Genomic DNA, 27639 nt, shown 5'->3' on the forward strand with positions numbered 1-27639 from the left:
ACTGTGAAATGAGATTTATACCTACCTTACAGATATTGTTGGTAGAATTAAATTAGGTACTGTGAAATCATTTTGAAAACTGTAAAATGATACACCAATGTCAGGTCATAGTTTTACCATGTGTCCTTCTTGAAGGCAGGGAGCGTATCTTTCTCAGCAATGAGCATAAATGCTTGGTAAGTAGCAAGTACTTAGTTAAGGTTTGTTGGATAAATACATGTAAGGTTCAAAGTGTGCAAGGTTGTTTTTTTTTTTGTGTAAAACATTATAGCTCTCTTCAAATCCTTAAAACCACTGCATCAACAGGAAAAGTTTGGTATTGCAGAGTATAGTGTATGTAATTCTACTCTCTGGTTACAGGTTTCTAAGACTCCAAGGTCTAAAAATACGTTTTCTAAACATTTATTAGATGAAAATCTCTTTTTATTGATTTGTATCACAACCTGAATGCTTCTTAAAGGACTTCTCCATAAATTGACCCTCAAAGTAGCTACGCTGGTCCTGCCAGTTCTAAGCATACCCACGCTCTCTAGGATTATGAGCTAGAACTGAGTTGTAAAAGTACCCTGGAAAAGTTGGGAAGCATTTGAAAGAAATTCTCAGCAAATAGTAACATGAAAAGAAATAGAGTTTGTCTGTTTCTTTTCAAAAGTTTGAATCTCATATTAGTACATCTCATGGTTTTGGTTTTGGTTTTAAATTTAAGGTCAGTTAATTAAGTTCAATGATGAAAGCTATCAGAAGAATATTTTCCTGGAAATTATTTTTTCTTAGAAAAAAAAGAAAGGAAAATCAACACCCTCTCATCATGGCCACAGATGCTGTAGCAGTCAGACCTCTTGGCAGATGGGGGCAGTCCATCAGCCAGTCAAGTCACTCTCTGGGTCAGCAGGATTGTAGTTTTGATCATTCTCATCCTCCTCCAGCTCCTGGAACAAAGACTCGTCTACCTCCACATTGTTTCTAGCATCCTCCAAGAACTGGATATCAGATACGTCGAGATTATGATCTGTTTCAAATGATTGATTCCCACTTTTATCTCTTCCTTCTCGTTCTTCTTGCATTTCTTTTTAATTTCCTAGAGTTCTGCATTCAACTTGGCCTTCCAACTTAAGAAACTCTCACTTGTAACAGGAGTCCCGTGAACGAATTGCTTTTTGGCTTCTTCTGCTTCTTTTTCTTTTTGCTTCACCCAGAGTATAAAGACATTCTCTTTGAGGGTTAGTGATATTATTACTCTTAGAGGTAGAGAGAGGCATGAATGCTTTTCAGATTCCATGAAATTGCAGAACTCAGTTCAGTGTCTAACTGAGGAGCACCTCATATACATAAGGTGCAAGACGGACACTGCAAGGGGCACTAACACAATTCAAACACAGTGAGCTGCAAGGAGGAATATCTAGTAACAGGGATAAAATGAATCCATAAAACATACGGCAAGGCAGCATATAAGTGCCACAATTCAGGTTAAAACAGAAACTGTATTTCAAAGGAGGCGAAAAATCAGAAAAGCTTCCATTTATGAACTGCTATATGAGACAGGCCTTCAAGGATTTCAAGAGATATGGAGTCTGGAAGAGGGGACGGGGTGGGGCACTGTTTCAGGCAGAGACAATTGAGGCAAAGGAGTTCGTCCCTTTGTAAAAAGTTGGTAGGAATAACAGCGAGCAGTCAATTTTGCTTGAGAACCAGCTCTGTCTATGCAAGGGTGCAGCACAGAGTAAGGTTGGGAAAGGGCGGGTGGAGACACTAAACTGCACAAATGCCAGATGAAGGACTTTTACCTAATCTGACAGGGAACAACTGGTCATTTTGAAAATAGGGTGGAGTCGTGAGCTGGCTTTAGAAAGATGGTTCTGGCAAGACCACAAAATGGACTGAAGGGAAGGCAACTAAGCAGCAGACCAAATAGGAAACTAGATTAAAAGTTTAGACCAGAGGTAATCAGTACCTGAGCTAGGGCAGTGGCAATGGAGATAGAGAGGAGGGGGCAGATGGAAGAGACACTGGGTAGGAAAGTTCTATACCTGTCTGTCCAGTACAGTAGCCCCCAGCCACATGTGGCTATTTAAATCTAATTCAAGTACACTAAAGTTAAATAAAATTTGAAATCCAGTTCCCAATCAATGCTTGATAGCCACTGGTGACTACTGGACATGCAGATAAAAAAAATTCCCATTGTGGTAGAATATTCTTTTTTTTCATATAGTTTATTTTATTTCTTCTTAATTGAAATACAGTTGGTTTACAATGTTGTGTTAACTTCTGGTGTACAGTATAGTGATTCAGTTATACATATGTATGTTCCTTATAGGCTACTACAAGTTCCCTGTGCTATACAGTAGGACCTTGCTGTTTATCCATGGTAGAATGTTCTATTGGACAGTGCAGATGGCCACATTTTGGGGACCAACTGGGTTATAGGGATGGGGAAGATGGATTAAAGGTGGCTGAAGTTTGGTGGCTGAATAACTGAGAAAGACAGTGTCAGGAGCAGGAAGAGGGAAGTGCGGAGGAGGAGGAAGCGCTGGATTTAGGAGGAAAGAGTCGTTTAGTTTCTGTTGAACACCAGTCAGGACAAAGTATCTATGCAAATGCTCGGGTGGGTAAAGCAAAGCACGAGCGGGCTCTTCCAAGGCTGGTAAAGCCACACAACCCCTCACCCTCCAACCTCACCCTCCAACTCCACCCTCCAACCCTCCAACTGATCCCTACAGTACCAGGTTGGCTTATCCCCTCCTGAGTACAGTTTCTCCTCAATTAGGGCTGCTCCCTCAACCTCTCCCAGACCAGTGGCTCATAAGTACTGTGACTAGGCTGGAGCCTGAGAGCTTGCTGTTTCATTTCTGCTCTGGCCCTATTTTCTCCCAGATCCCTTGGCTTCCTCTCTCCCAGTCGCCTCACTCTCCCTTCCCCATACGCCATCCTTGGAAAGTCCCCTTGCCCTCATTTATTTGATTGCTTCCTCTTGAACTATTCTTTCCCACAAGGACCACCAAACCCTTGATCCCACTGCTTTTTTACTTACCCCCTCCTTCCTCCCAGCTTAGATTCTAAGGTCTATCACGATAACCATTCCCTGGCTTATACCCCTCCCCTTCTCATCGTGTTTCATCAGCAAAACCCAGCCCTGGCTGAGTCCACCCCTCCTTCTCCGCACCCAAGGAATGGAATGTGGCTGGAGAAAAACCACACGACCCTGCTGAGCGGTCTCACTTTAAATATAGGACCACCAACTCAAGAGGGCCCTCAGCCTTGTCCATACCACACTTCTCTAGTAACTCTTCCACTCTTCAAGGGAATTTTTTCTCACCTTCTCCTATCTCCTGTAATAGCCAATAGCCCCTCCCCAATCACAGCTTTCTACTGCATAGAAGGAAGAAAAACACACAGCCCTGATCATCAAGCAGTCAGCACAAAGAGTATTTGGTGCAAATTTGAAAAAGTACACAAAGTGAGTATGTGTGTGTGTGTGTGTGTGTGTGTGTGTTGTGGAGGACTGCTAACACCTCTTCAGGTTGAGCAATTAATTAGAAACGGTGCCCCTTCCTCCAGATTGATGTGGCCTCAAAACTTGGTTGACAGAACAGGGGCTGGATTTCAGCCCCCGTCTGTCTCTTTCTGCTCCACAGTGGCCTGAACATGCCACCACCAAATGAACTACCTGACCTACCTGCACTTGAACCCACAGATTTTGCCCTCTCTTCAAAAACAGTCTGTGAATATACTGTTCTGGCCCCTATCCAAGGCCAACTCCCTCACTCCGATGCTAGTCCCATTGCTTCTCACCTACTGGAGGACAAGCTTTCTCCAGCTGCCTCCTCTTATCTTCTGCACCATCACCTTTACCTGTCTAAAGGATCATTCCAGCGTATCAACAAGAGGAAACATCCCCCATGTTTAAAATACCCTCCCTTAACCCCAAGCACTCCTCTTTCTCAGTTGTTCTCTACAGCAAAGCTCCTCAAGAGCTGTTCGTACTTACTATACACCACTCTTCCTCACCTCCCATCTCTTGTTAACACAACCTCATCAGACTTTCTCCCCAATGACTCCATTGAAACAGCTTTCCTCAAGGACATCAGAAACCTTCATCAGGTCAAATGCAGTGTTCAAACTCTCAGTCCTCATCTTACTTATTTCAACAGCATTTGATAAGACTGATCACTCCCACCTTCCTGAAACAATTCTCTTATCTTCCAACACTCCACCCTCTCCTGGTGTTCCTCCTACCTGGTAGCTCCTTTTATATGGAATCTCCAGATGTTGGAGTTCATCTTTGTCCTCTTCTTCAGCTACTTTCCCTCCTAAGTGAATTTATGTGGACCTAAGGCTTAAAAAGCACCTATGTGCTGATGACTCCGAAATTCGTATCTTCAGACTCATATATCCAACAGTTTACTCAACATCTTGACTTGGATGTAGAACAAGAACCTTATGTAACATATTAGAACAGAATTCCTGACTCTCCCCAGCCCCATATTTTCTCCTCTTTAAGTCTTCTCCATGTTATTAAATAGTATCACCATTAACCCAACCTTTAGGCCCTGAACCTAAGAATCATACATAATCTTTTTGTTTCTTCGCACACTCTGCCAAATCCATTTGAATTCAAAGTGTATCTGAATAGTTCTCTATTCTGCTACCACCCTAGCCCAAGCTACCACAAGCTGTCTCCTTAATGGTCTCCCTGTGGACATCTGTTCTTCCCTGTTGTGTATTTCACACGTTAGCAAGAGTAACTTTTTAGAAAGTGAATCAGATGCAGTCATTCCTCTCCGCTCACTCTCCCATGGCTTCTGTTGCTCTTATAACAGCCCATAAGCCTCCATAGGATCTGACATCTTCCCCATCTCTCAGCCTAACTACCACTGCTCCCTGGCCGGCTGACTACACACAGCCACAATGGCCTTTCGTTGTTTCTGCAACATGCCAGGTTATTCCCACCTCAGAGCTTAAGGCTGATTTTCTTTCAGCTTGGAAAGGCTGTCCACCCTTCCCCCTGCCCCCCCCCCAGCTCTAAAGTCACCTTATTCCTGACTTTATATCACTTTCTGAAACTTTTGTTTACTTGTTTGTATTCTATCTCCTCTCTCCCACTAGAATGCAAGTTTCAGGAGGGCCTTGCCTTGCCAACGGCATTATTCCCTGCGCCTAGAACAGTGCCTGGCACCGACCAGATGTTCAGTTAGCACTTGTGGAAAGGTTGCGTTTCCTCCAAAATTCTATTCCTCCTGAATCTTCGGACCCTTCCTCATTTCATTTCCAGCCTCCCCACGCCCAAGGCAAAGCCGCAACTCTCCGCTCCTCCCACTCGGTTCTTAGCTCTCCCACGCCTTTCTGCGCGGCCCCTTTAAGTGGACTCCTGACCGCCGCGGGTAAGGCGGGGCCGAAACCTCGCCGACGCCGACTCGGAGGGGCGGGGCGGAACTAGGGGGGCGGGGCCTGCGTGCTGCGTGCGTGCGCGTTCTGGAGGCGCCGCCGCCGCCGCTCTCGAGGCCGCCGCTGCCGCCGTCGCCGCGCAGAGCCGGAGTAGGAGCCACGGCCGAGAAGAGGGAGGAGGAGGAGGAGGAGGTGGAGGAGGCGCCGGACCGGGGGGGTGAGTGAGGGGCGGGGAGCCGGAGCCGGCCCCAGAGGGAGCAGGGGGCGCGGGTCTGCCGAGCCGGAGCTGAGGCGGCTCCTGTCGCCGGTCAGTCCCCTGGCTCCCCCTTCTTCCTCCGCGTTCCCTCGGTGTCCGGGGCGGCGGCCCGGGGGCCTGGCCGGCGGGAGGGGCCAGGGCTCGGGGAGGCCTGGCCTCCGCCGCCGGGGCCAGAGCCAACCACGCCCGCGGACCGAGCCGGTCGACTGTGGCTGGGCCTGCGGGAGAGGGACGGGAGGGGCCCGGGCCGGGTGTGGGAGAGAAAGAGGACATTGTGTCCCCCACCCTCCAACTCCCCGAGGTGTCATGGCACAAGCCCATTTCCCTCGCCGTCTCCCCGGACATGGTGCCCTCGCCCCTCACTGCCGGAGGGCGGTAGAAGATTGGACATCGCTGCATTTTTCTTCTTGCGTGTCCCCAGATGGGGTCAGATCTTTCAAACCCACCTCACCCTTTGCGGGACAAGCGAAGACGGGGTTGGAGGGTTGGGTGAATTTTCTGTCCTCACTTGTCTGCTGGAAAGGTGCGGGTAGATGGCAGCGGTGTCTTTTCTGTGTTCACTTCTGTCGGGGTTCAGGGTCTCCCATTCCTTCCTTTATTCCCCTCGGTGCCTAGAGCTGACATATCTATACCCCACTCCACCTCCCAGCCCCTTTCCCGCCCTCTTTACCCCATGTCTTCCGTGGCTTCCCATGTGTTCGCCTTTTCAGCGTTGCTTTTCTTGGGTCTCTGCTTCTTCCCTGAATTTTGTTAGGGAAGAGGTCACCGTGTGATTCTTGTCTTCCTTCAAACTGGGACTGGGAGTGTCGCTTGCCCCCTCGCTTAGGAAGTTAAGGACACCGTCTTCGGCTGAATTGTGTAATTTACTGCTCTGGGGAGAAGGTGGGGGAAGACGGTTGTGCCTGAAAAATGGAATCAACTCACAGGGCTTAGAACCAGAGTTTAGGGGACCTTTTGACCCCTTGGAAAAAGAACTAGCGTTGAGGAGTCAATGTATTCCTTTTTGGGAGGGAAGATCGTTTTGTCATTGCTCTGCAGGAAGAGGATATAAGAAATGACAGGGAATAACAGGGCAGGAGGTTAATGGGTCACAGCCGTACAGGTAGCCACAGTTTTGTTTTTTTTTTTTGTTTTTTTTTTTTTTTTTTGCTTCCTGAGTGTGAGATGATGATTCTTTCTGTTTTTATCACACTTAGAGTGAAGTATCAGCTTTTGGTTTAACGTGAGACTCCTACCTTCAAAAGCATGCCGAAGGGCAGTCTCAAAAGGGATGCTGCTGGAAACAGGATTTGGAAACTTTATTTTGGTTTCCTGTCAGAGTGTATGGGGGTGGGCATGTGTGTGTGTAGTTTTTCTTTTCTTTTGATGTAATTGATATGTGCAGTATTTTGACATAATAAGCACTAAATCAGGCCCCGAGCTCCTTTCTGTCTTTATTATGATTTCCTGTAACACTTGCTTTCTGTTTTGAAGTTATAATTGTGTTGGTTGAAATTCTTTTTTAGTCTGGTGTTTCAGTGAAGCTTGTTTCCTCAGTATTTTCAATTATGTACTGCAAAATATGATTAGGTGTAAGGTACTGAGGCTCATACAGTGCCCAGCACATGGTAGACATTTGGTATTTCTTGAATGAATTGAATTACTACAAAGATGTGTCTAGATATTATATATTTTCTATCCTTTTATATATATCTTTATCCTTTTGCATATTAGAATATTGCATTTCATTTCCAATATATAAAATAGTAATTATTAACCTTTTCTGGACCACCGACACTTTTGAGAGTATAATGAAATGTATAGACTCTCAGGGAAGAAGTTTAGAGATATTTATGACAAAATTTTGCATTCAGTTTCAGGGACCCTCTGAGACCAACCATGGGTACTTGTCTTAAAAGTAAACTGGAATCCCTGAGTATTATTCAGTTGCATATTAAAACTCTACAAAAGCCTTTGTTCACTTTCTGTGTGACCTCAGAAATGACAGTGTCTACTCTTACAGACTAAACTTTTGGTCTTTGGGAACAAGTTTTTTTTTTGTTGTTTTTTTTTTAATAGTAATGAGGCAGAATCTACATTGCCTTTTTCTTTCTTTTTTATTATTTTATTGTATTTTTGGGAAGAGTGGGGGGAGGTAATTAGGTATTTATTTAAAGGCAGGACTGGGGATTGAACCTAGGACCTCATTCATGCCAGACATGCGCTTTACCCCTGAGCTACACCCTCCCACCCCTGAACAAGATTTAAGAGTGATTGTTATTAAAAGTTTATGGGGGAAAAGTTCTCATTAATGACTATTACCAGTGATTTTAAATTAATAATTTTAAACAAATGACTTATGAGGAAATAAGATTGTTATAGTCACTTTTGGCAACTTAAAATCATAATCGCAACTGACATGTTTTTTATTGTACGGACTCCTTAGCAATATGATCAGCATTTGAAAATGTTCACATACCATTTTTCCTGTTCTCTTCCAAGCTTGTTTATGTGCATGGTTTTTCTTTTAGTTAACAATTGTATCAACATTTAATATTAATTTAACAAGTACTTTTTGAATGCCTGTTATGTAAATAAAACAAAGTCCTTGCTGTCATAGAGCTTATATTCTAATCAGGAGAGACAGGTCATAACCAAATAACTATAGAATAAGTCAGATGATAAGAGATATGCAGAAGAGTAAAAGTAGGATGAGAGGATAGAGAGAAACAGGAACAAGGAAGGGTAGTCAGGGAAGACATGAGGCTGGAGCCTCTAGACCTGGAGGAAGTGAGGGATAAATGCTTTCTTGGGAAAGAAGGTTACAGGCAGAGAGGACTGTAAATGCAAAGACGACTCTACGTGGCCTTTTTGAGAACAGTTAGGCTGCCAGTAAGCAAGAGGCAAAGTGAGAGAGCTTGAAGTTAGAGAAGTAGCTGAGGCCACTCACTGTAAAGCCTTGTAGGCCATGGTCAAAACTTTGGATTTTACTTTGAATGAGATGGGAAACCACTGGAGGGTTTTGAGTAGAAGAGAGACCTGCTGTAACTTACTGTGTTACTGTGGAAGTCATTCTGGCTGGAAATCAACTTGGGTGGGGGCAGGGGCAAGAGCGGAAGCAGGAAGACCAATTAGGAGGTTTATGTTCATTTTAAACCTTTTTCAGTGGTTGCAAAATAGTCCATGTACTTGCTGTTGGTCGTATAGATAGTTTCTTTCCCCCCTTGTTGAAAATAACAATGAAATGAATACATTTGTGTATGCAACATTTTCTTTCTTTTCAAATATTTCCTTGGAATTGATTTTCAGAAGGAGTACTGATTCAAAGTATATAGATATACTTGTCTTTTTGGTGTATCTATTAATTCCTTCAGAGAGTAGGTTGTATTGGTTAAAGTGACAGCCACAGTTGTTGATCTTAAGTTTCATACAGTGTCACTTGCATTGAATATTATTGTTTAATACTTAAATAATTTCAGTTATAAAAAGAGACCTTTCAAATTGTTAGATTGAATTTTCCAGTAGCTCACAGGAGTTCATATATTAGCTGACCTCTCTAACATTTAACAACAGGGTGCTAATTGCTGGGGATACAGAGTTGAATTAGATGGGGTCTCTGCCCTCCGGGAGTTTTACATTCTGTCATAATTTGTAACCTAAAAGTTAAATAGCTTCAAATCTTGTCAGTGTTAACTGTTCCTCAAGAACTTTGTTAGTATATGATAGATGATCTTTTATGTAAAGTAGGCTTTCCAATCAAGCATCTAATTTTTCATGTTGATAATTCTTTTTTCTTACAAAGGGATTTTTTTTAATGGTATCAGCAATTTGTTTAATTTCTGTTTGTATGTCTTTAGAATCTTACATCTCTGACAGCCCCCATGCTTTGTTCTTTGCAGTAAACTATGCAACTAGTACTTAGTTGAGGACTCTCACAGTTGAATTTTTAAATTGTTGTAATTCTTTATAAGTTACTCAAAACACAGAAACTATTGTTTCTGTTAAATAAGTTCAGCATTGCATCTTTGAAATTTTATTTAGTTTATAAGGGAGGATGATACCAGTCTGTTTTGATAGAATTATACCACTGTGAGGGCATTGTTCAGCATTTCTGGCTCTGAAATCTAAACAGCTTGATTTGGCTTGAGCGGAAACTCCAACATCTATGAAGTGGGTGGGTTGAGCTAATAATGGAGTTACCTGGAAGCACATAGCACTGTGTCTGACATTTGCTGGGGACCCAGCAAATAATGTTCATTGAACATCACATAACCTCTAAGCTCCAGATCTAAAATTCTCTTATTTTAGAAGCTCAGTAAAAAGATCTTTTATAAAGCATTTATATCTTAATGTTGTGGTGAGTTTAAAATTGTGAACATAAACTACCTTCCTCCTAATGTTCCTTTCAGGTTGAACTCATCAATTTTAAAGAGTTATGGCATATTGCCAAGTATTTTCTGCTCATTTTGATATCATATATTGCTGCATGACTTAATGCCAAATTCAAATCTTATGGAAATGATTAATGTTAAACATAAAGATAGTTCAGCTTTCTTATGTTACTGAAACAGATGAAGCATCCATTTTTCCCCTTTTTGTGCGTGAAATTTGGAGGTTACAAGTGGTAGTTCTTAACGTGCTTTTCAGTCTTTCATATGCAAAGAAAATATTGGCCCATTTGAGTTTTTGTAGTAGTGGTTATGAGTATGCAATGAATGATTCACATACTCGCCAGTCCCCTTTGTACTTAGTTTTAAGATGACTTATTAAGAGGCAGTTTGTTTCAAAGTTAAATGATCCAGATTAAAATTGCTATAAATGATAGCATATCATGATGTTCTGATCAATTAAGCATTTCAACAGAGAACTATGCCATGCTCTCATTTCCACTTGAAAATAGGCCTTTTAGAGGTAGAAGGTACAGGCATGCACCAATAAAAAAAGGAAATTGTGTATGATGATTAAGATGGAGTTGAAAGAAATTGTGTGCTTTTATAAGTGGTCTAAAAATCATCCTTTTATTATAATTTTCAGAAGTACATGGTATACATATTGTGGATTAAATATGTTATATGAAATTAACTTCAATCATTAGACAAATTAATGGCTTTTTTTTAAGGTTCTAATGACTTATTTAGGCTACATAAATTTAGGTTAGATAAATCTGGAAAATTTCTTTGCATATCCAGTTTTTCCAGATAGAGATAGTTTCCTACCTCCATCCTATTTATTTAGTTCACATTGATAGAGAGTACTTCAAAGCATGGATGGTAAAATTAACCATGTTTGGAATTAAATATGTAATTCTGTGTTTGGTTTCAGAATATATTTAAATTAAGCCGTATTTCATAAGGATAGGAATATACTAACCTACATGTTATAACTGATAAAAGACACTGTTGGATTAATTAAAACTTGAGGTTCCTTACTTTGAATTCACAAGTATTATGTGTATACCTATAAGATTCACGGTTGTTTGCAGTGCTATGTTAGCCTCACTTATTCTGGTTGTAAAATATAACTTTACTTAGGATAGAACTGTGTTTAGTTATCAACGACAAAAGTGTAAAGTTAGAGACACACAAAGAACAGCGTACAACTGTTTCTTTGGACAAAGTCCAAGTGTAGCTTATAAGATTCTAAGTTAGTCGTAGTAGGAATTCTCTCTTATTGCAGACTGAACATTTCAGATCTGTCAGATGTGTGATCCGGAGAGTAAATTCATTCACTCTATTTTCAATGATACTTTAAAATTCATTTATAAATAGGATCATTCTAGACAAGTTGGCTGTATTATAGAACATTAAGCAAGCAACCATAACTTAAGTATTTTAGCAGCTGACATTAACACTGTTCTTTGGACTTTATGTGGTTTTCAGTATTTAGCCCAAATCATTGATGTCTTTTGAACTACTTTTAAATTTCATTGTATAGTTGTGAAAATATTGCATAATTTCATTAATAGATGTCAGATTTAGTAATTGAACAGATGTTTGAGTGACGCAGTATTAGGCTGTTTGATGAAAACTAAGATGTGAGGTTGTAGTTTCCACTTTAAGGAATATATAATATAGTAATTTATTCTGTTTGTCAGAACCTGACATATGTTTTATAAATAAATGTTGTATTTTCATAGTAGAGTGAAAAAGAATGATACTCATTTTCTAAGTAAAGTCTATGTGATGTTTTAATTCTCTCTTAGTTGCTCAACAACTACTTCTGTGGTCAGCTTTTTAGTATTAGAGCAAGCCAGTTCCCAGTTGTGTAAAATATAGTCAAATAAAAATTGCTTGCTCAACTGCCTGTTTTACTTACATCGAAGACTTTTTCTTTTCTTTCTCTCTCTCTCTCTTTTTTTTTTTTTTTTTTTTACAAATTGCTTTTCTGCATATATGCCACAGTGTAGGGAAGTTTTTTCTGGTTCAGCCAACAATTTTAATTCTGTGTTTAATGTGAGAAGTTTTGGGGGATTTTTGGTAGAACAGCTTAATATTTTTTCTACACTGATTAAAATCATCCTGTGCCACTAAAGTTAACTATCCACTAGAACAGAAATATGCATATAGACAAAATGCATCAGTGTGCGTTTTTAGTGAATGTTGGTAGCTTGCCAGCTTTATTTTCAAGTTCCTCCCAGACCTAACTGTGATGTGCTTATAAGGCAACAACAGTATATTTAGTTAATTTGCAAAACAAGAATAGTTTTTCTGGTTTTTCCATTTTGCATGTTTTAAGTGAGAATTAATTAGACTTTTATTATTCTCAATAGGCATACAATGAAACAGTTCATTTCACTGTGGTCCTTTCTGTTGGAGCACTGGCTGACTTTTAGATAGTGAGCCTTGCGCAGTTTCGTGAATACTACTGAGTTTTGGATGACATTCTTTACACAGTCTAAAAGTACACGTGAGCCTAATAGAAGCTGGAAACAAAACAAGTTTGAGGTTTTCTTTGCACTAGGAAGTGTAGTTTCTATTCCAAGTAATATGCCCTTGTTAGGTTCAGGATCATTTTCAGTAGTTATAACTGCTTAAACATTTTTGTCTCGTTTAAACTAATTCATGTTCCATTATGGCAAATTTCGAAAAAAAACGTAAATGTAAAGAAGAAATTAGAAATTACTCATAAACCTATCACCCAGAGATAATTACTACTATAATAACAATTATAACATTTTAATGTACATTATTCTAGTTCTTTCCTTGCATGTACAGATTTTTTAAATTTAAAAATAAGTTGGAATTATACTTTATAAATACAGTTTCACTCCTACTTTTTTCTCCAAACAGAATATTGGTCTCCGAGTGTGGGACTTTTCGATTAATTCTTTATACTACTACTATTTTAAATAACACTGGGGCAAACATTTTTGTACATTTATCTTTGATTGCATCTCTGTTTTTTTTTCTTCCTTTAGGATAGATTCCCAGAAGTGGGATAACTGGATCAAAGGGTGGTTACCCTCTGTTTAAGAGTGTGTGTCTCACTGCACCTTCAATGGCATTGAGTAGGTCAGTTTTTACAATCTTTGCCAATTTGATAGATACCTGTTACAGTTCTTGGGTGGTAATCACAAAATCCTCGTATTACTAATTATCTGTAAAACCATCAGAGTGTATGTTTAGTAATTTGTGCAGTCATCTTTGAAAAAGTTGGTTGGAATGAATTTCTTTAAAAATATTTTAGGGAAAAGTAATCTTTGTGATGAAAAAGGTATTCTTTGACATTACAATTTGAGTATTGTTCTTTATTGGAAAGAAAGAGCATTTTATTGTTCTCCCTTTACTAAAATAACAAACATGAAAAAGCTTATTTTATAGTATTTAGTAAAATAGAAATATTATGTAAAACTGAATTATTTCAGATGATGAGAGAGATGGTCACATGATTCAGATTAAAAAAAAATGCAACTTACTGTTTAGAGCAATAACTCTAGAGTTAGGCAGCATGTATTCAAATCCTTGCTTTGCCACTTACTAAGTTTGTGATTTGAGGCAACTCACCGAGTATACAATTTGAGGTAATCTACTAAATACGTAATTTGATGTTTCTGAACTTTGGCGTTCTCATCTTTAAAAGGAGAATGAATAATAATACCTACTTTATAGGATTGTTGAGAGGATTAGAAATACTATGTAAGACTGCTAGGCACACAGTAAGCATTTAATAAAAGCTAGCTATTGTTAGATTTGGGGCTTTGGCCAGTTTTGGGGGGATGGGGCAGGACATATCATTTGTGTGTCCTTATTTACATGAATAAATGCAGAGATGCAAAAGGGCCTTGAGCAATGGCAGCTTGAAAGGAGTGGTAGACATTTTTTGTGGTAGGAATGGCATGAGCCAAGATAGAAAGTTCAGGACAAGTTGGAGAACAGGGGATTGATTTGACAGAAGCCTAGGCTTGTATAATTAGAAAATATTGGCCATAAGGCTGTAAAGATTGATTGGGACTGGGCTTTGGAAGTCATTGAATGCTAGACTGAGAAATATAGACTTTATTTGGGAGCACAAGAAGTTTTGATATGAGGAAAATGATCCAAGCAGAGCATTTATCTTTTGGAAGATGAATCTGGCTACAGAGTACAAAATGATTGAGGAAGAAAGAGACTGAAGACAGGGAGGCTGATTTAACACAGGTAGGCCAAGACCTGAGATTTTAAAGGAAGACCAGAGGAAAGGTTTTGGGGGGAATTGCTGGAAGTCACTGTTGTGAAGATCTCTGGATCATCAAGTGTACTCAGCTTTGGAAATACAATTCAGCAGAAAGAGTCTGAATCTAATGAATAGGCTTCATGGAGTCAGGTCGTCTCTGAGAGAAGATAGGACTCGGTATGTACACTTTGGTTGTAGTTGCCTTTTAAAAAAAAAGAAGGATAAAAGATTCCAGTTATTTCATCAGTAAAAGGGATGTTTATGCTACTTCTTTGACAAATGTATAGTCTCCTACAGAAATTTTATTTAGCACTTTGAGTTCTTAGTTAACAGGGAACCCTCACTTTTAGACATTGTGTTTCTGGAGGCATTACCTTAAAATACTTCACTGTAAGGTGAAATTCTTCTGTGTGTGATCTTTCTAGCGTTCATGAATGCAGCTGAACTTTAGAAACATCAGTTGTGTGAGTGAAGTGATAAAAAGTGAAATACAGACTTTTTAAGCAGCACAGAATGTTGAAGGCAGTGGAATATGGAGCAATAAAAAAAAGAAAATTGAATATATGATCTTTAGAAAAAACATCACTTTCAGTACTTTTCTCCCTTCTCTCTCTTTTTTAATTTTTTTTATTATTATTTTTTAACTGAGATACAGTCAGTTACAATGTGTCAATTTCTGGTGTACAGCACAATGTCCCAGTCATGCATATGCATATGTATATTCATTTTCATATCCTTCTCTCTTAATTTCTTAATTAAAAAAAAATGAGTTAGCAAATGCCATTCTTAGTCCTTCTAGTACCTGGCTCTAGCTCTACACTAATTACGCTTTCCACTTGGCTAAATAATATGTAAGCAAGTTAGCCTAAAGATTGATATTAATATTTCTTTTTGACTGATAAGTAAACTCACATTAGGTGTGAATTATTTGCTTGCTGTCTTCCTTTTATATTACCAATTGGGAAAAGGAGCAACCTCCAGTTTTTAAAAAATAAATACAGGTTTGTGATACGTTCAGGGTGTTTGCATTTTTTAAACCATTCAGTTGTTATACCTTTCTTAATTTTTATTTAGTTTTCAGATATTTTCTAAACTCAGACATAAAGTTCTTATTATTAGTTATTTTTATTCACATCTCTCCCCTTTAAAAGTATCCTTGAAAATATTTTTAAATTAATAAGCAAATAGAGCACATAGTATTGGGGATTACATATGTGTGTTTTTGTTTTTGTTTTTGTTTTTTTTACAAACACTGTGTTTTTCTTACATGAAATTACAAAAGCCCAGATCTTGTCAACTGAGTGATATTCCATTTACTAAAGAGACCTCAGTATTCAAAACAGGGATTTAATGTTTCAAACTATAAGATTCCAGTTGAAAATTTGAATTGACTTGAAGATACTCCTTTTTGTCAACAGAAATCAGAACTACAGTCATTCTCCTAAGACTGATCACTCATACTCTTCCCTTCTTCTCCCCAGCCATAGCTGAGAACAGTATCTTCCCTGGTTTGGGCCATGCTGCCACTATCATCAAGGTGGTAGCTGTGGCCTTTCCAGTCTGTACTTCTTACATTCTTAGAAGCCTCCTTGCTTCTTGGCAGGGAAAATAAGTTATTAGATTGAGTGTCTAGCAGCTCATAGTATACTATTATAAGAAAATTTACAATTTTAAATATCAGATCTCAATAAAGCTAAAATAAATAACAATTTTATTCAGTTGTTACATGAGGTGACAGATGAGATATGTAAAACATGAATAGACTTTCATATCCTTCTATCCCAAAGGATTGGAATAAAAAAAGTCCACTGTTTGAATAGAATATTGTGTATATTTTTCTTATTCTTTTTATTAAAAGAACATTTTTTCTTATTTCTTTTTTTAAACTGAACAGTATTGTTCTCATCTTTATTAAGAACTTGTTAGAAATAAACACATCATGAACTATCCAAAGCAAAATGATTTCTCAGTTCATTATTTTGTCTTTTAATACAATCATTATATCTCCCCATATATTCTTCCACATGTACAAAGTCCTTGTATTAATTCTTACTCCTTTTGAATCAGCAATTTTGAATGCTAAATTTAAGTTCTTGGCTAATAAAGCAGTCCTTCCCCAAAATAATCTTAAACAGTTTGGCCGATGAATATTTATTGAGTGATTATTGAGCACTGGTACTATTCTAGGAACTGGAGATAGGGCAGTGAATAGATTGCTCTCCTCGAGTTCTTTGTACCAGTGGAGTTTGGTGGTTATGGAGAGAAACAGTAAACAAATAAGTGAACAGATAATTTCAGAGGTCACAAATGCTGTGAAGAAGCTTTAACAGGAAAAAATGATAGAGAGGAATGGAAGGGTTTAGACTGAGTTCCCTGAGATGATGATATTTAATCTGAAACCTGAATGACAAGAAGCCAGATGTGTGACAATCTGCAAGAAGAGTGAACCAGACAAGAGGGTCAGTTGGTGCAGAAGCCCTAAAGTGGGAAGCAGCTGTCATGCTTGAGAAGGCCGTTGTGGTAAGCTGAGAAGAGACTAGTAGATGAAGTTTGCATGGGACAGATCACAGAAGTCTGTGGTGCAGGATTTGGATTTTATTCTTAACAAATAACAAAAGGAAGACATAGCATATCACTGCCTACCTTTATGGATAGGAAATGTGCAACTTTTGAATTTGAAGATGGTGTTATACTAATGATAGTGGCTTAAAACAGATCTGGAGGGTAACTAGTAGTGTTGCCAGACATAGAAAATCACTAACTTATGGTACATAAATTATGTTTTTCCCAGGGGTCTGCAGAGATAGGAATGAATTATTTTTAATATTGCAAAAAGCCTAATGAAAGTTATATATTTGCTCACAATAGGTTTATACAGTGAAATATTATTTATCTTTGCTTTGACCAATAATCCTATTGACTCAAACCTTTGGGGCTAGTTACCATATTATCATCGTACACTGGTGATTTGTAAGCTGTTATTGAAATAAAACATTGTGCTTACACCTCAGGAAGCTAGCATTGAGTTTTGTTAGTTTTTTTGTCTTTGATAATTTGAGACTTCTGATTAGCCATTACTTACCTGATTAATAAAATGTCATTGTAATTGATAGACAGAAGTCATTAAAGACATGGAATCTGTAGAGAATGAAAGATTTTTCATAGTAAGTTTGAGAAGCACTGATAAATGTCCCAATCTCTAGAGAGGCTTAGACGGAGAAGGGAACTAATTTTTTTTTTTTTTTTGGAAGGTAAAGTGCTTACATCCCATTTCATTTGCACAATAGATCTGTGAGATAGGTATTGTTCACTTTTTGCAGATAATGAAACCCAAAGTAATTATATAATTTACAAAAATTCACAAACTCTTAATTATAGAGGATAATGCTGGCAGCAGACTTTCAGAAGAAAGGACTACTGCAGTGCAAAGCACAAAATAAGTGATCAGTAAATATTGTTGTTTTGCTTGTGTGCAAACATGAATGAATGAATGAATCAGTAGGTGAATGACAGAAACTGCCTCTATCCACTACCTTTCTTCAGTGCAGCACACTGTTTTCCTTCTAGATGAGCCTAGAAAGTTTTTCAGAAATAATCGACTTCATATATCATTTTTCTCTGCAAAACTCTCCCCTCACCCATGAGGCTTAAATTCTTAAAATAAATCACACAATAAAAATCCTAAGGAGGGAAATGAAGATCAGAAACTCAGAAAGTGTGATTTTCACTAAGATTTTTAACTACCTTGAGTAATCTGTGTTTTCAGTTTAAAAAAAAAAAATCTGCTTTAGACCTTTGCATTCACATTTCAAGTTATCACCTTCTTTTGGTTCTGTTTGTAGCTCTTAATTTTTTTTAACTATTTAAAAATTTACTGTAGTTTTTTGAAATGAAGTGGTGGAAAAATGGTAATCAAAATGTTGATGCAGCTAACATTAGTTGTCCACCTAATCTCTGTTTCAGTGGGCAGGGAGTGGGAAGGGATGTGTTTGTTACTGTCATCTATCAGTATATCGGAGTGTGTGATTAGTTGTTCAGAAATATGAACTGATAATTCTGGGGCATTTAATGGTTAGTTTGGTTAAAAAAAATACATAATGGGGTTTTTTTTCCAGCTAATGCTAATACTCCTGCAGAATAGTAGTATGAGATCTAAACTGCGTATTTATAAAGTTTCTAATCCTTCAAATGAATTACTATCTTAACAAATTTAAGTTTAGAGTACCTTTAAATGAATACTTAATAAGAATGAATACCTAAAAGATGAAAATAGATGCAGACAATTGAGAGACTGAAAGAAACTTTTAGTGGAAGGTTGCGAAAGGGGAAGGATTATAATACAGGCTATATCATAAGGGAGTGGATAGCACATGAAAATTGCTGTGCTAGACTGTGGAAAAGAAATTTATTTTCACCAAAAGAGAAATGAAATTGATGAAATGAGGGCCACATGGAGATAAGTTAATATTGAAGAATAGAAAGAACCCTTTAGATATGATGGCCTGCAGGGACCTTCCGAGAGGACGATGCATCTCACCATTTGTGGCAGTATCACTACTTGATGAAGTATGGGATCTGTCTTGCTGGCTTAAGTTTGAAGTACAGTAATCCTAGACAGAATGAAGAGGGTTGTTTTTGTGAAGAATGGACATAGTTTAAAATTTGTCTGTAGTTGTCTGAGAAATAAGGTTATAATATGACAAGCCTATAAAAGGTAACTTTATATATTTTAGTTCTTAGTATCCTCAAAGTGCTCTTTTTGTTTTTTGGGCTAGATTTCTGTATGACAGCTTTTCAACTGCTCTGCTGTTTATTCTAATCATATAATCGGTTTAGTAATAACATAACCCCCGGCAGGAAATTGTCATGCTTCAGAAATTGTTTTGCATATAAAGTATAAGTGTCAATTTGCCCTATAGGTGTGTATATCTAAAATTTGATGTGGGTGAAACTTTTATAAATTTAATTATTTAAGAATATTAGATCAATAAAAACCATAGGCAAGTGAGTTGGAAGGTGAATTATGTATCTCAGACCCACCTTTATTTGTTTACATCTTCAGATATTAAGTTATTCTGATGATGTGTCTTTTACATCTAAATGATGTCTAGAACTTCAGTAACTCAAAATTGGTCAGATAATATATACTTTAAAAAAAAGTTCCTATTCCTTTTGAATATTGAGTTTCACACTTGGGACAAACTCCATTGTAAAACATTGTTTTGAATTTAAATGAATGTTTAGTAAATACTCACTAGTATTCACATGTCAATTTTTACATTGAAATATTATCTATTATGTTATACTCATTATAACTCAAATAACAACCAAAATCTGCAGCTGAAACCATGGATAGGAGGGTTTTAGGTGATGTAGTCACTCTGTTATTCCCGTTTTGCTTTAGATTTGTACTACTGTCATCAACAGAACAAGCTTCACATTGTGTCATCACTGTGTGCCATCTGCCTGCATGTGTATGTAAGCAGCACTGGGTATAAAGAATCATCACTTTGTGGTGTTCTGCTTAGGTTCAAGGGTACTGAGCTCAGCTTGTGTCTACAGTGAATTGTCACATTCTTTATCTTTTGCAACCATAACACTTCTATAACCATGTGTTTAATGTCTTCTGTGTGTTGATGTGCTGAAGATGGACATGTGAAGTTTTTTAGTAGAGGAAAGAGAATGCCTATTTAATCAGTAAAATTTCTAAGTGATTTTTTAAAAAGCATTCAAATACTTGCTAAAGAGGGAGAACTCTTTATATGAAGGACCAACCATCCCCTCTCCACCTTGTGGTTAATTTTCCCAGTACAAGAAACTATTTTTTTAGTCTGAAGACAAAGTGTTTTGTAGAAAATCATGTAATTGCATTTGTTTGCACCATTTTTTAAAAATGCTGTATTGTTAAGAGAGAAAAGGCTGATTAACAATGTTTACATAGTATGATTTCATTTTTTATTTTTACATGTTTATGTTCATATGTAGAATATAGGTAGGCTAAAAGGAAACAGGCAAAGAACCAAAATTGTTAGCTTGAAGTTGGGATTACAGGTGATTTTTATTTTCCTTAAAGCTTTTAAAGATGAAGAGTCTTTGAGGATAAAATAAGTTAAAGACTTTACAAATGAATTAAACAAATACATTTCTGAGATGGAATTACATATGATGATAAAATCTGTACTTTAAAACAAAAACAAGCAAAATTAAGTTGCCATTTTCTTGGTGTAGTGTGAGAGAGAAATGGGAAAAATATTGTACTATTGATACGATGACTTGGGAAACTTCTGTTTGATTCTTCTAACTCAGGTTTGCCTCAGTTACATTCGTTTGTATACTGTTTTATGGATAATTGTTTAATTACAGATTGTAAGCTTATTTATATAAATGATATGCCAAATCTCACTTTGAATATTTGATCATTTTGGTCAGCAGGCAAAAAACGCTCTGTGGAAGTTTGCATGTAGTATCTACCGGCTGTTACTTCACCTCTTTATTTCTGTTTTTTTCATCTGATAAAATGGAAAAACAACAGTACCTGTTTCTTAGACATGTTTGACGTTTGAATAAGTATGCCTGGAATACAAAAAGCACTTAAATATTATTGCTGCCATTACCACTACCAGCAAAAGTTGGCATTGATGTCTGTAAGAAACTGGAGAAGATTGCTAGGGACTGGAACAATGTTTTAATCCTATATATCCTCTATTTTTACTAACTCTTTGTATTCTCCTTTAGTTAAATGGGACTATTACTTGAGATTGATTATTTATGAATACAATAAATGATGGCTTAATGTTTTAAACCCAGAATATTTAACATGGGAGATTTGTGATTTGGGGTAGGCAAAATTTTTAATCCTGCATATTTCAAGTCTTATATGCTAAACAGGTTTATTAACTAGAGAATTGAGTATAGCTGACAGCATCTCACTTATTACTACCCAACAGTGACTTTTGTTCCCTACGTGTTTAATTTTCATCATAGGATTAAAAACTTGTGTTTCTTTGTGAATAATGGTGCCCTGAGGATGCTAGTGGTTAATGCTGGATTTTGCAGATTTAACTGAAATGAGTTTATTTTAGTGGCAAAATTTATAAATTTTGCTTATTTCTTATATGTTCTTTACCATGCTCTGTACCCAGTAGAGATAATGGATATTAGGGTGTGTTTGATCGTTTTTGAAGAAATTAGAGTCTTCAGATTCGTTAAAGGAAGAGGAGGAGAAGTTCACAGGGATTCCTAGATTTCCAGGGTTTTAGGTTGTTTTTATTTTTATCACCTAAATACATATTTTAAAAATTTCTTAGGCCAAATTAAAATATATGTCTGGATTTTATATTTCCATGGAGTGGTATGATGTTATAAGTGTTCCTCATTTAATACAGTCACCGGCCCTATCCATAGAGGTATTGGTTTTATTACATCTGCAGTAGGGCCGAGGAATCTGTAGTTTACTCCTCCATATGATTCTGATGCAATACTTTTACATTTTCTTTCTCTATACATTTTCATTTTAGTATTATATTTTTAAAAACCTGTATTGTATTTAAAGCCTTTGGACTATAGTAATAAATTTTATTTAATAATGAAAATTAATGTTACACCTTAACTTTTCATTGTATATTCCTTTTTAAGTATTTCAAATGTACATATATTACTTATTCAAGCCTGTGTAATACCAAGTACATTGTAGAAAAAATGAGAGTACCAGTGAGGTAATGTTTCTCAACCTTTTCTAATTTTCACCCTCATGAAATTTTAATATCATAGGTGTACTGTATACTTGTCTATATATTATATATTAATCTGTGCTTTATGCACGAAAGGAGTTAAGTTTTTTTTTTTTTTTTTTTTTTGCCCCTCAGAGCCAGTTTTCACCCCCTTGGAAGCGATACTGAAAAGAAAAATCACCCTTACTTTTACTTCTTGGCCTGTTAACATTTTGGTATACATCTTTCCCAGTGGTTTTCAGTGTATATCTATTTTCCTTTAAAAAATGAGGGCACGTATTTAATAATTCATGCTTCCTTTTAAAAAAATGTTTTTTTTGTGAAAATGAATATATTTTAATAGTGTATCTAATGGATAAATCGATATCAGTTTGTAGTATTCTGTTATATGAATTTGCCATCATTTTTTTAAATGCTTCCCTGTAGTTCTCACTTTTTTATTATAAAAGCTCTGTTATGAATATCATTGTAGTTGAATTTTTCCATGCATTCTTAATTATTTCCATAGGATAAATTCCAAGAAGTAGAATTATTTTATTCTGTATATTTTAATATTTTTGATGTGTATAACTTAGTGAAAGTCCCTTTTTCCAAGGACAACCACTACTAATGTGAATATTTGTCCAGGCCTTTTCCTGTGTATATTCTAAAATAAATAGTTTTATAAATAAAGGTGTATCTGTCTTTATATTTTAAAAAAGAATAGATTGAACTTTAACTGTGGCAAATTGCTTTTTTCCCAAAGCATTTTGATCATCTTTTCATATCACTAAATGTAATATATCTCATTTCTTTTTTGCAACATTCTACTTTATTGATGTACAGTCATTTATCCATTCTTCTATTGAAGGACTGTCTGTTTCCTGGTTTTCAAGTTTTTATTTTTGGCATACATCTTTATTTGCTTGTGTTTTTCTATATCATAAATTCCCATTTGTGGTGGAATTTCTGGGTCATTTAAGAATTGGAAGTACCTTATATGTTTGAGTCTTTTTTAGGCTTTTTCTGATTTTTCATTTCTTTATTTGCCTACTCAGATATTGGTACTAGATTTTAATTACTGTAACTTTAGAGTGTTGTACTTTTATATCTGGGAATATAAAATGTTCCATTAAATAGGTAGATGTGCTTGTGTATTTTTCAGATCACAGGTTACAGTTTAAGTTTGGCTAGGTTTTGTTTCTCTGTTTTTTAAAAGACAAGCATATGTATTTTAACTAGATTAGAATAATACAAATTTTTGAGGATTGACATTTTTAGGTTTGAGCACTTTTAGTACTTGGCGGTAAAGCACCTCTAAGTTGCAAAGTGGACAAACAAGTTGTTGAATTGTGAGCTTTCTGGGAATACTTGGAAACACAACACTTCTGTCAAATCTGACTTCTAATCTTTGGTTTATTGATTGAAGTATCTTGGGTGTATACCCTGTCTGCTATCTAATTTTTATTCCTTTTAAAAGGAGATATATTCTCTCTTTTTACATTTCTGGTAATCTTGTTTTATGTATCTCATAATAATGCTGTTTCTGGTTATTTTTATAAAGTTCCTTTATATATTGTCTCCAGAGTTATTCATACATTCTTCTGAGGTTTAGAATTTCATAAAGTCCAAAATATATGAGACTATATCCATTAAACATTGCAAAAGAAGTAGAAATGTTTTGTTTTTTTTAAAGCACTAATCTTTTCTGAGGCAGTTTCTCCTTTCAATTTAAATATAACTGCTCACGCTGTTATTAACATCTTTAAATGTTGATTCTGACCCTACTTATTATGATTCTATCTATGAGCTAACTTTTTTTTTTTTACACACTTGAGAGTGAGACTTTCAAATTCTCTTAGTGTCCTGAAGACTTAGTTTGCCTTTACAATGAAAATCTCTCCTGAGAGCACTGTGGTCACCACTAGGATAAAAACTAACCGTAATAAATAGAATAAATGATACTCAGGACCTAGACAACTCAGTCAGGACTGTTTTCTAAGACTAGCCTCTCCTGGAGTTGAGCTGTCACCACAGCTAGCTTACACTTATTACGGAGGTTCACCTTGCTTTGGACCATCGTCCATCTTGCTAAGTGGAAAACCGTTTTCCCTTGTGGTAGTGGTCTTTCTTGCACAGTATGTCTAAAAAAATTGACATCTCAAATGGGATTTTGTCTTCTGAGGCTTACCATTTAACCAGGTTTGAGATTTTATTCTTTGGTGCAAAATTTAATTTAAACACTAAGCTGAGTCCTTTACTCAGAATCATAGTAGCAAGCAGATGACATGCTTGGGCTCATATGACTTTGGACCTTTGGCCAAGCCTGTGTGATTGCTTAGATACTGCCTTACCACCCCCATTGCCTACTTCTTTGTTTTCTGAAGCTTGAAGCCATATCAGAAACTTCAAATTCATTTAAATGAATAGTCCATACAAGAATATTTGATTTTAACTAAATGTTATGTGAGGTTATTATAAATGATTATAAAAATTAGAATGTATAATCGACGTTTGTGTTAATAAAACTTTGAAATATTTCCACTTTATTAATTTTTATTATTTAAAATGTTTTCCCCTCACACTTAAGTATTGTGGTAAACTAGTACCAGTAAGATAGTAATAATCATTTGGTGGAAAAGATTCTTTAATAGATTTCTAGAATATATATCTCCACTGAACATAAAAGTTGGGGAGATTTTATGTCTTGTGCTCTGACAGAAAGTAAACTGCTTTTCAGGAAGGCGTCAAGTAATTTTTACTAGCTCTTTATGTAATTATTTTCTTATTCAAAGTACAAGTAAAGTAATCTTTGAACATCCTTTTAGTCACACATTTTTCAAAAGCTTAATTATTTTTAATTAAACAAGTAGTACATTATAAAAAGAAATACAAGTGACAAAAATACAGATCAAGTGAAAAATACCTACAAGACAAAATATCTGTTATGTATCTTATAGAAATTTACTGTGTAAACATACATATATATTTATGTAAAAATATTTAGTTTTGTTTTTAATACCTCCTTTTTTTTTTTTTTTTTGATTTTAGGGGTAGAGTTGAGATGTGAAGACTAGAAATGCGCTTTACTAGAGTGCTTCTTATTCAAAGAAGTTTTGTCAAGGTTCCCCATCTCTGCCTTTGCTCCTCCCCTAACCTGTATTCTTTACTTTTTAAAAATTAATTAATTAAATTGAATTATAATCAGTTGCAGTGTGTCAATTTCTGGTGTAAAGCATAATGTCCCAGTCTTACATACATATAATTATATTCATTTTCATATTCTTTTTCATTAAAGGTTATTATAAGATTGAACATAGTTCCCTGTGCTATACAGAAATTTGTTTTTTATCTATTTTTATATATAATAGTATTTGCAAATCTCAACTCCCAAATTTATCCCTTCCCACCCCTCCCCCCATAACCACAAGTTTGTTTATTATGTCTGCAAGTCTGTTTGTTTTGTAAATGAGTTCATTAGTGTCTTCTTTTTTCTTTTGTTAGAGTCCATATTTGAGTGATATCATACGTTATTTTTCTTTTTCTTTCTGGCTTACTTCACTTAGAATGACAGTCTGGAGATCTATCCATGTTGCTGCAAATGGCATTAATTCTTTTTTAAGGCTGAGTAATATTCCATTGTATAAATATACCACAACTTCTTTATCCAGTCATCTGTTGATGGACATTTAGGTTGTTTCCATGTCTTGGCTATTGTAAATAGTGCTGCTATGAACACTGGGGTGCTGGTATCTTTTTGAATTAAGGTTCCCTCTGGATATATGCCCAGGGATGGGATTGCTGGATCATATGGTAAGTCTATTTTTAGTTTTTTGAGGAATCTTCCTCATAGTAACTGTACCAAACTACATTCCCACCAACAGTGAAGGAGGGTTCTTTTTTCTCCACACCTCCAACATTTATTGTTTGTGGACTTTGGAATGGTGGCCATTCTGACTGGTGTGAGATGATAGATTTCTCATTGTAGTTTTGATTTGTACTTCTCTGATAATTAGCGATATTGAGCATTTTTTCATGTGCCTATTGGCCATTTGTATGTCTTCATTGGAGAACTGCTTATTTAGGTCTTCTGCCCATTTTTGAATTGGGTTGTGTATTCTTTACTTTTAATCACCACTCTCTTCCTTGAAAGGAGGGGAAGTATAATGTGGTAGGTCTCAACCTTGGATGGGTGTTTATTAGAATTAATTGAAGAGCTTTGAGAAGTATCCACATCCTGGCTCCACCATCCAGAAATTCTTATTTAATTGATCGTGATGAGGTAAGACATGTGGGAGAAGAGCATGTTTTATCTTAGCCTGCATATAGAAACTTGCCTGAGCTTCTGAGTTTAAGTATTGTTTGGGGGAAGGCAATGATTGAATCCAAGGGAGCATCTTCCTGCATTTCCCATCTTCAAGAAGGAACATAGGCATAGGTCTTTGTCATCTCTCAAGTTCTCTCAGGAATACATTGCCACAAACTTCTTCATTTATTCCAGTGTTGGTTTAGCTACAGAGTTTGTAATACTTCAGTTCTAAGGAAAATCAACATCATTAATTGGTGCAGACTAAGTAGACAAGAAGATAAGTGATAAAGCAGTATGATGTTGTGGTTAACCACATAGATGCTAGAGCCAAACAGCCTGGGTTGTCATCCTGGTTCTGTAATTTATGTCTGTTGAGCTTGGGCAGGTTTGTTTTAGCCTTTCTGCCTCATCTATAAAATCAGGATAATGGTCTTCACCTCAATACGAATGTTGTAAGGATTAAAAATATTATTATATGGAAAGTGCTCAAAACAGTATTTTGTATATGGTAAGTATTCCAAAAATAATAGTTACAATTAATTTATCCCCTTCTTGTACCCATCATTTCTAACATTGCCTATCCTTTTCTTGCCAAATATTTCAGTTTTTAGGGTCATATTGTCTGTTGCAATATTCAGTTATACTGTTGTAGGGTAAAAGTAGCCATGGACCATATGTAAATAAATGCACATGGATGTATCCACTTTATAAACACTGAAATTTGAATGTCATGTAATTTTCACGTGTCGTGAGGTACTGTTTTTCTTTTGATTTTAAAAAATTTATTTTAAAATGTAAAAGTTATTTTTAGTTATAGGCCACGCAAAAACAGACAGCAGACTGGATTCTGCCTGTCAGTCATAGTTTGCTGATACCTGAACTAGAATAAAGGAACCTGCACGTTCTGGCAGCTATTTTAGACACCCTTTCTTTCTTAAGCATGCCTTCATTAATTTCCCTGTACTTTGGAGGAATCTAGAAAATTAGTTTTATTGCCATTAGATTTAGAATATTTAAATTCTGCTCACAGCTTTGATCTTAAATTATTAGTACATTTGTGAAACAGTGAAATCTTTGTGGATTCTCTCTTCTTCAAACAGTGACATAGATTACTGTACTTGGAGTTCTTTGGTTGCAAGCAACAGAAACAGACTTTGTCTTGTTCTCGGCACCAGTATATAGTAGATGTTTGTATTAATCAGGGTTCTCCAGAGAAACGGACCAGTAACACATATACATGTGTGTGCATGCACAAACACATGCACACTATACATATACATTATATGCGTGTATGTATGTGTACAAAATAGATTTATTTCAAGGAATTGGCTTATGTGATTGTGGGGGCTGGT

The 27639-nt window shown here is 36.5% G+C and overlaps 1 protein-coding gene across 2 annotated transcripts in view; it reads left to right on the forward strand.

Annotated features, from left to right (window-relative positions):
* Window positions 1–5451: 5451 nt before the first annotated feature.
* Window positions 5452–27639, forward strand: part of RAP1A (RAP1A, member of RAS oncogene family) — a 69347-nt gene continuing 47159 nt past the window's right edge. Inside the window, exon 1 of one of the 2 annotated variants that reach the window (XM_074370160.1) lies at window positions 5452–5599. The gene's annotated coding sequence lies outside the window, so the exon portion shown is untranslated. Of the gene's footprint in view, window positions 5600–13057; window positions 13129–27639 lie in introns of those variants that run through there. The other variant, XM_010948306.3, reaches the window with a different exon arrangement.

This window comes from Camelus bactrianus, chromosome 9, assembly GCF_048773025.1.
Source record: "Camelus bactrianus isolate YW-2024 breed Bactrian camel chromosome 9, ASM4877302v1, whole genome shotgun sequence".
Taxonomy (NCBI): Eukaryota; Metazoa; Chordata; class Mammalia; order Artiodactyla; family Camelidae; genus Camelus; species Camelus bactrianus.